Here is a 6,249-nt window from a genome sequence, read left to right on the forward strand (position 1 = left end):
TCTTGTTGAGGTCCCTGAGTAGGCTCTCGTGATGTGCAATCAAGTGCTCTACTACTGAGCTATGGACCCTTGAGATGAATCTCTCCATCTCCCATGACTCGGAGGTGGAAGCTTTTGTCTTCCCTTTCCTCTTTCTAGAGGTTTCTTCGGCCTTAGGTGCCATAAATGGTTATGGAAAAACAAAAAGCAATGCTTTTACCACACCAAACTTAAAATATTTGCTCGTCCTCGAGCAAAAGAAGAAGGAAAGACGGGGAAGAAAAAGAGAATGGAGGAGATGGAGGGAAAGAGGGAGAGGTGGGGGAGGTGGGGATCCTGTTGGGTCCACAGATCCTGAAAGGCCAAGGAATTCTTTATCCCTGCTCCAATTGGGCGTTCACAATGCCTTAGAGTACAATTCTGGCATTTAAACGCCAGTTTGCTGCCCTGTTCTGGCGTTTAAACGCCTAGAAAGGTTCCAGATTGGGCGTTTAAACGCCCATTTTTCTACCCTTACTGGCGTTTAAACGCCAGTAAGTCCTTCCTCCAGGGTGTGCTGTTTTCAATGCTGTTTTTGAAATTTTTTTCTTTATTTTTGTCTTTGTGACTTCACATGATCATCAACCTAAAAGAAAACAAAATAGTATAGATAAAATTAAAATAAAATTGGGTTGCCTCCTAATAAGCGCTTCTTTAATGTCAATAGCTTGATAGTGAGCTCTCATGGAGCCTCACAGATGGTCAGAGTATGGTTGAGATCTCTCAACACCAAACTTAGAGTTTAGTTGTGGCCTCCCAACACCAAACTTAAAGTTTGAATGTGGGGATTCTATTTGACTCTGTATTGGGAGAAGCTCTTCATGCTTACTCTCCATGGTTACAGATGGAGAACCTTGAGTCTTTACTACAAGGCATTCTTCATTCACATGAAGGATCAACTCTCCTTTGTCAACATCAATCATAGCTCTTGCTATGGCTAGGAAGGGTCTTCCAAGGATGATGGATTCATCCTCATCCCTCCTAGTGTCTAGGATTATGAAATCAGCAGGGAAGTAAAGGCCTTCAACCTTCATTAGCATGTCCTCTACTAGTCCATAAGCCTTTTTCATAGATTTATCTGCCATCTCTAATGAGAATTTGGCAGCCTGTACCTCATAGATTCCCAGTCTCTCTATTACAGAGAGTGACATCATGTTTATCCCTGACCCCAGGTCACACAGAGTTTTTTCAAAGGTCATGGTGCCTATGGTACATGGTATTAAGAATTTACCAGGATCCTGTTTCTTTTGAGGTAAATTTTACTGAACCAATGTATTCAGTTCATTGGTGAGCAAGGGGGGCTCTTCCTCCCAAGTCTCATTACTAAATAGCTTGGCATTCAACTTCATGATTGCTCCTAAATATTGGGCAACTTACCCTTCAACAACGTCTTCATCCTCTTCAGAAGATGAATAGTCATTAGAGCTCATGAATGGTAAAAGGAGATCCATGGGAATCTCTATGGTCTCTGTATGAGCCTCAGATTTCTTTGGTTCCTCATTAGGGTATTTCGTACTGACCATTGGACGTCCCTTGAGGTCTTCCTCATTGGGATTCACGTCCTCCTCCTCCTCTAAGGTTTCGGCCATGTTGATTATATCAATGGCCTTGCACTCTCCTTTGGGATTCTCTTCTGTTTTGCTTGGGAGAGTGTTAGGAGGAGTTTCAGTAACCCTTTTACTCAGCTGGCCCACTTGTGCTTCCAAATTTCTAATGGAGGATCTTGTTTTAATCATGAAACTAAGAGTGGCCTTAGATAGATCAGAGACTATGTTTGCTAAGTCAGAAGGATTCTGCTCAGAATGCTCTGTCTGTTGCTGAGATGATGATGGGAAAGGTTTGCTATTGCTAAACTTGTTTCTTCCATCATTGTTATTATTGAAGCCTTGCTTCTGTTGATCCTTCCATGAAAAATTTGGATGATTTTTCCATGAAGGATTATAGGTGTTGCCAAAGGCTTCACCCATGTAATTCACCTCTGCCATTGCAGGGTTCTCAGGATCATAAGCTTCTTCTTCAAAAGATGCTTCTTTAGTACTGTTGGATGTATTTTGCAATCCATTCAGACTCTGAGAGATCATATTGACTTGTTGGGTCAATATTTTGTTCTGAGCCAGTATGGCATTCAGAGCATCAATTTCAAAAACTCCTCTCTTTTGAGGCGTCCCATTACTCACAGGATTCCTTTCGGAGGTATACATGAACTGGTTATTTGCAACCATTTCAATAAGTTCCTGAGCTTCTACAGGCATTTTCTTTAGGTGAGTGGATCCACCTGCAGAGTGGTCCAGTGATATCTTAGAAAATTCAGACAGACCATCATAGAATATATCTAATGTGGTCCATTCTGAAAGCATGTCAGAAGGACACTTTTTGGTTAGTTGCTTGTATCTTTCCCAAGCTTCATAGAGGGACTCACCTTCTTTCTGTTTGAAGGTTTGAACATCCACTCTAAGCTTGCTCAACTTTTGAGGAGGAAAGAACTTGGCTAAGAAAGCCGTGACCAGCTTATCCCAAGAGTCCAAGCTATCTCTAGGTTGTGAGTCCAACCATGTTCTAGCTCTGTCTCTTACAGCAAAAGGGAAAATCGTAAGCTTGTAGACTTCAGGATCAACTCCATTGGTCTTAATAGTATCACAGATCTGCAAGAACTCAGTTAAGAACTGATAAGGGTCTTCTGATGGAAGTCTATGAAACTTGCAGTTCTGTTGCAGTAGAGAAACTAATTGAGGCTTTAGCTCAAAATTGTTTGCTCCTATGGCAGGGATTGAGATGCTTCTTCCAAAGAAGTTGGAAGTTGGTGTAGTAAATTTTTGCTACTTCCTTTTCAAAAATTTCAGTGAGGTCCTCTTCAGAGTTTTGTGCTTTAGCTGTTCTTAGCTTCCTCTTCAGAGTCCTTTCAGGTTCAGGATCAGCTTCAACAAGTATGCCTTTATCTTTGTTCCTGCTCATATGAAAGAAAAGAAAACAAAGAAAATATGGAATCCTCTATGTCACAGTATAGAGATTCCTTGAGGTGTCAGAGGAAAATAAGAATGGAAGAAGGAGGTAAGAGTTCGAACACACAAAGAGAGATGGAGTTCGAATTAACAATGGGGGAGGAATGTTAGTGCTTAACTAGAAAAAGATAAAAGATGGGGAAGAATTTTCGAAAATAAAAAGAATAAAATTTAAAATAAATTTTTGAAAAAATGGTTGTGGTCTTGAAAAAGATAAGAAATAGTAAAACAAATAAAAGGTCAATTAGTTAGTTGAAAAAAAGATTTGAAAATCAATTTTGAAAAGATAAGAAGTTTAGAAAAGATTTTGGAAATCAAAAATTTTTTAAAAAAGATATGATTTGAAAAAGATATGATTAAAAAGATATAATTGAATTTTATTTTGAAAAAGATTCGAAAACGAAATTTTAAAAAGATTTGATTTTTTTTTGAAAAAGATATGTTTGAAAAGATATGATTTTAAAAAAGATATAATTGAAAATATTTAATTTGAAAAAGATTTTATTTGAAAACAAAATTCCTCTCCTTGTATCATCCTGGCGTTAAACGCCCTGGAGCTGCATGTTTTGGGCGTTTAACGCCCAATTGCTGCATGGTTTGGGCGTTTAAACGCCCAGTCAGGTACCCTGGCTGGCGTTTAAACGCCAGTTTTCCTTCCTTACTGGGTGTTTAAACGCCCAACCAGGCACCCTGGCTGGCGTTTAAATGCCAGTTTTCCTTCTTCACTGGGCGTTTTGAACGCCCAGCTTTTTCTCTGTAAATCCTCTGCTTTATGTTCTTGGATCTTCATTTTGCTATATCCTTTATTCAAGAAGATATATTTTCAATTTTGAAAAACAACAAAATGAGTCAAAACATATAATTCTTGGATCAAAACACAAGATATATGCAAGAACATTATGAATGTCAAGTTGAACACCAAGAACAATCTCGAAGATCAAGATGAACATCAAGAACTCAGTTTTCTTAATGAAAAAAAACATGGAGGACACCAAACTTAGAACTTTCTCATGTTTGGGCCATATGAATGCAAGAATGCATATGTAGAATATCATGCAGTGCAAATCAATAAATCATGAAGATCAAACAAGGCAATTCATCAAGAACAGCTTGAAGATCATCAAGAACACAATGCATGTGTTTCAAAAATTGCAAGACAATTAAAATCATGCAATTAACACCAAACTTAAAATTTGGCACTAGATTCATACAAGAATCATGAAATATTTTTGGGTTTTTATGATTTTATGAAATTTTTTTGGTTTTTTGAAAATATTTTTTTAGAAAAACGAAAAAGAAGAAAAATTTTGAAAGATTTTTGAAAACTTTTTTTTGAAAAGAAAATAAAAATTACCTAATCTGAGCAACAAGATGAACCGTCAGTTGTCCAAACTCGAACAATACCCGGCAACGGCGCCAAAAACATGGTGCACGAAATTGTGATACACAATGGCGCCACAACTTGGTCGCACAATTGTAATCTCACTCTTTTTCACAACTTCGCACAACTACTAGCAAGTGCACTGGGTCGTCCAAGTAATAAATCTTACGTGAGTAAGGGTCGATCCCACGGAGATTGTCGGCTTGAAGCAAGCTATGGTCACCTTGTAAATCTCAGTCAGGCGGATTCAAATGGTTATGGAGTTTTAATAAATAAAAAGATAAATAAAACATAATGTAAAGATAGAGATACTTATGTAGTTCATTGGTGAGAATTTCAGATAAGTGTATGGAGATGCTTTTTCCTTTTGAATCTCTGCTTTCCTACTGCCTTCATCCAATCCTTCTTACTCGCTTCCATGGCAAGCTGTATGTTGGCTTTCACCGGCGTCAATGGCTACCTCCGTCCTCTTAGTGAAAAAGGTCCTCTACCGTTTCCCGCATGGCTAATCAGCTGTTGGTTCTCGATCATGTAGGAATAGGATTTACTATCATTTTGCGTCTGTCACCACGCCCTACAGTCCCGAGTTTAAAACTCGTCACAGTCATCCCATCCCAGATCCTACTTGGAATACCACAGACAAAGTTTAGACTTTCCGGATCTCAAGAATGCTGCCAATGGATTCTAGCTTATACCACGAAGACTCTGATCTCAAGGAATTGAAGGCTCTATTGTCAGGGAGGCAATCAAACGCATGGACCAGGAATCCAAGAAATACACACTCTAGCTTTCGCAGGTAGAATGGAAGTGTTTGTCAGGCACGCGTTCATAAGTGAGAATGGTGATGAGTGTCACGGATCATCACATTCATCAGGTTGAAGTGCGAATGAATATCTTAGTCCTACAAGTGATATCAGAGTTGATGGTTAATTGGTCTAGTGATAAAATCCTTTAGAAATTGAGCGAAGTGAGAGACTATTAATTTTTTATTAATATGAATCTTTTCTAATAGAAAATTCTTCAACCCATTTATAGTGAAGGAGTGTTAGAAGCAATCGGTGAATTAGGAATTTTTTTTTGTATGCTTGTGTGAATAGAAGATTTTCTTTGTTATGCTTGGATGAATAAGAGACTCGTGTATTTAACGATATTTATAGTATTTAGTTTTGATACCTAAAAATATTTGTTGAGACAATGACCTACATAATCTTAATGACATACTATTTATTATTTACAAAAATATTAATATATAATATTTTTTTTCTAAACATATTACTTAACCAATAAAACATTAATATTTAATTAATCTATATATTTAATAAACTAGTTTAATTAATTTGTATCTATTTTACAGTAAACAAACACCGAACTCAAATAAATTTAATGCTAAAAGTTTACATTTTTTATCGGTTTCAAAATTTTCATGTTTTACTCTTGTTTGTTTATGGCTTTCTAAAATTAACTTTTTAAACCATTGGCCATAATTGTTTAGTGTTTTTTCCTCTTCATATCTAATATTATTTTTTTAATTAAAGTCAGATTTCTATTTCTGCAAAGACCTTGCATAAGAGTACTGATCAAAAAATATATACTTATCAATAATGTCAGCTAGTAACAAAGAAGCTTCCTCAAATTGTAAACAACATTATTAGCGATCAATCTCCTTTCCACCATTACATCACAGAGTCTCAGTGCCTCTTTTAAACTTTCTCACCTAGCATACTCATCTATCAAAGTAGCATATGTCCGAACACTCGACTCTATACTTATCTTGACTATTTTACGAAGCATTTATTCTTCAAATAATAATTTTTCATTCTTACAAAACCCGTTGATTATGCAGTTGTAAGG

At 36.9% G+C, this 6,249-nt stretch overlaps 1 non-coding gene across 1 annotated transcript; it reads left to right on the top strand.

Annotated features, from left to right (window-relative positions):
• The first annotated feature begins 2,369 nt into the window (after positions 1-2,369).
• Positions 2,370-2,477, top strand: LOC130977951 (small nucleolar RNA R71). Its single transcript, XR_009085619.1, has one exon. It is a non-coding gene; the product is annotated as a small nucleolar RNA R71 (small nucleolar RNA).
• Positions 2,478-6,249: the final 3,772 nt, after the last annotated feature.

Source organism: Arachis stenosperma, chromosome 4 (assembly GCF_014773155.1).
Source record: "Arachis stenosperma cultivar V10309 chromosome 4, arast.V10309.gnm1.PFL2, whole genome shotgun sequence".
NCBI classification, from domain to species: Eukaryota; Viridiplantae; Streptophyta; class Magnoliopsida; order Fabales; family Fabaceae; genus Arachis; species Arachis stenosperma.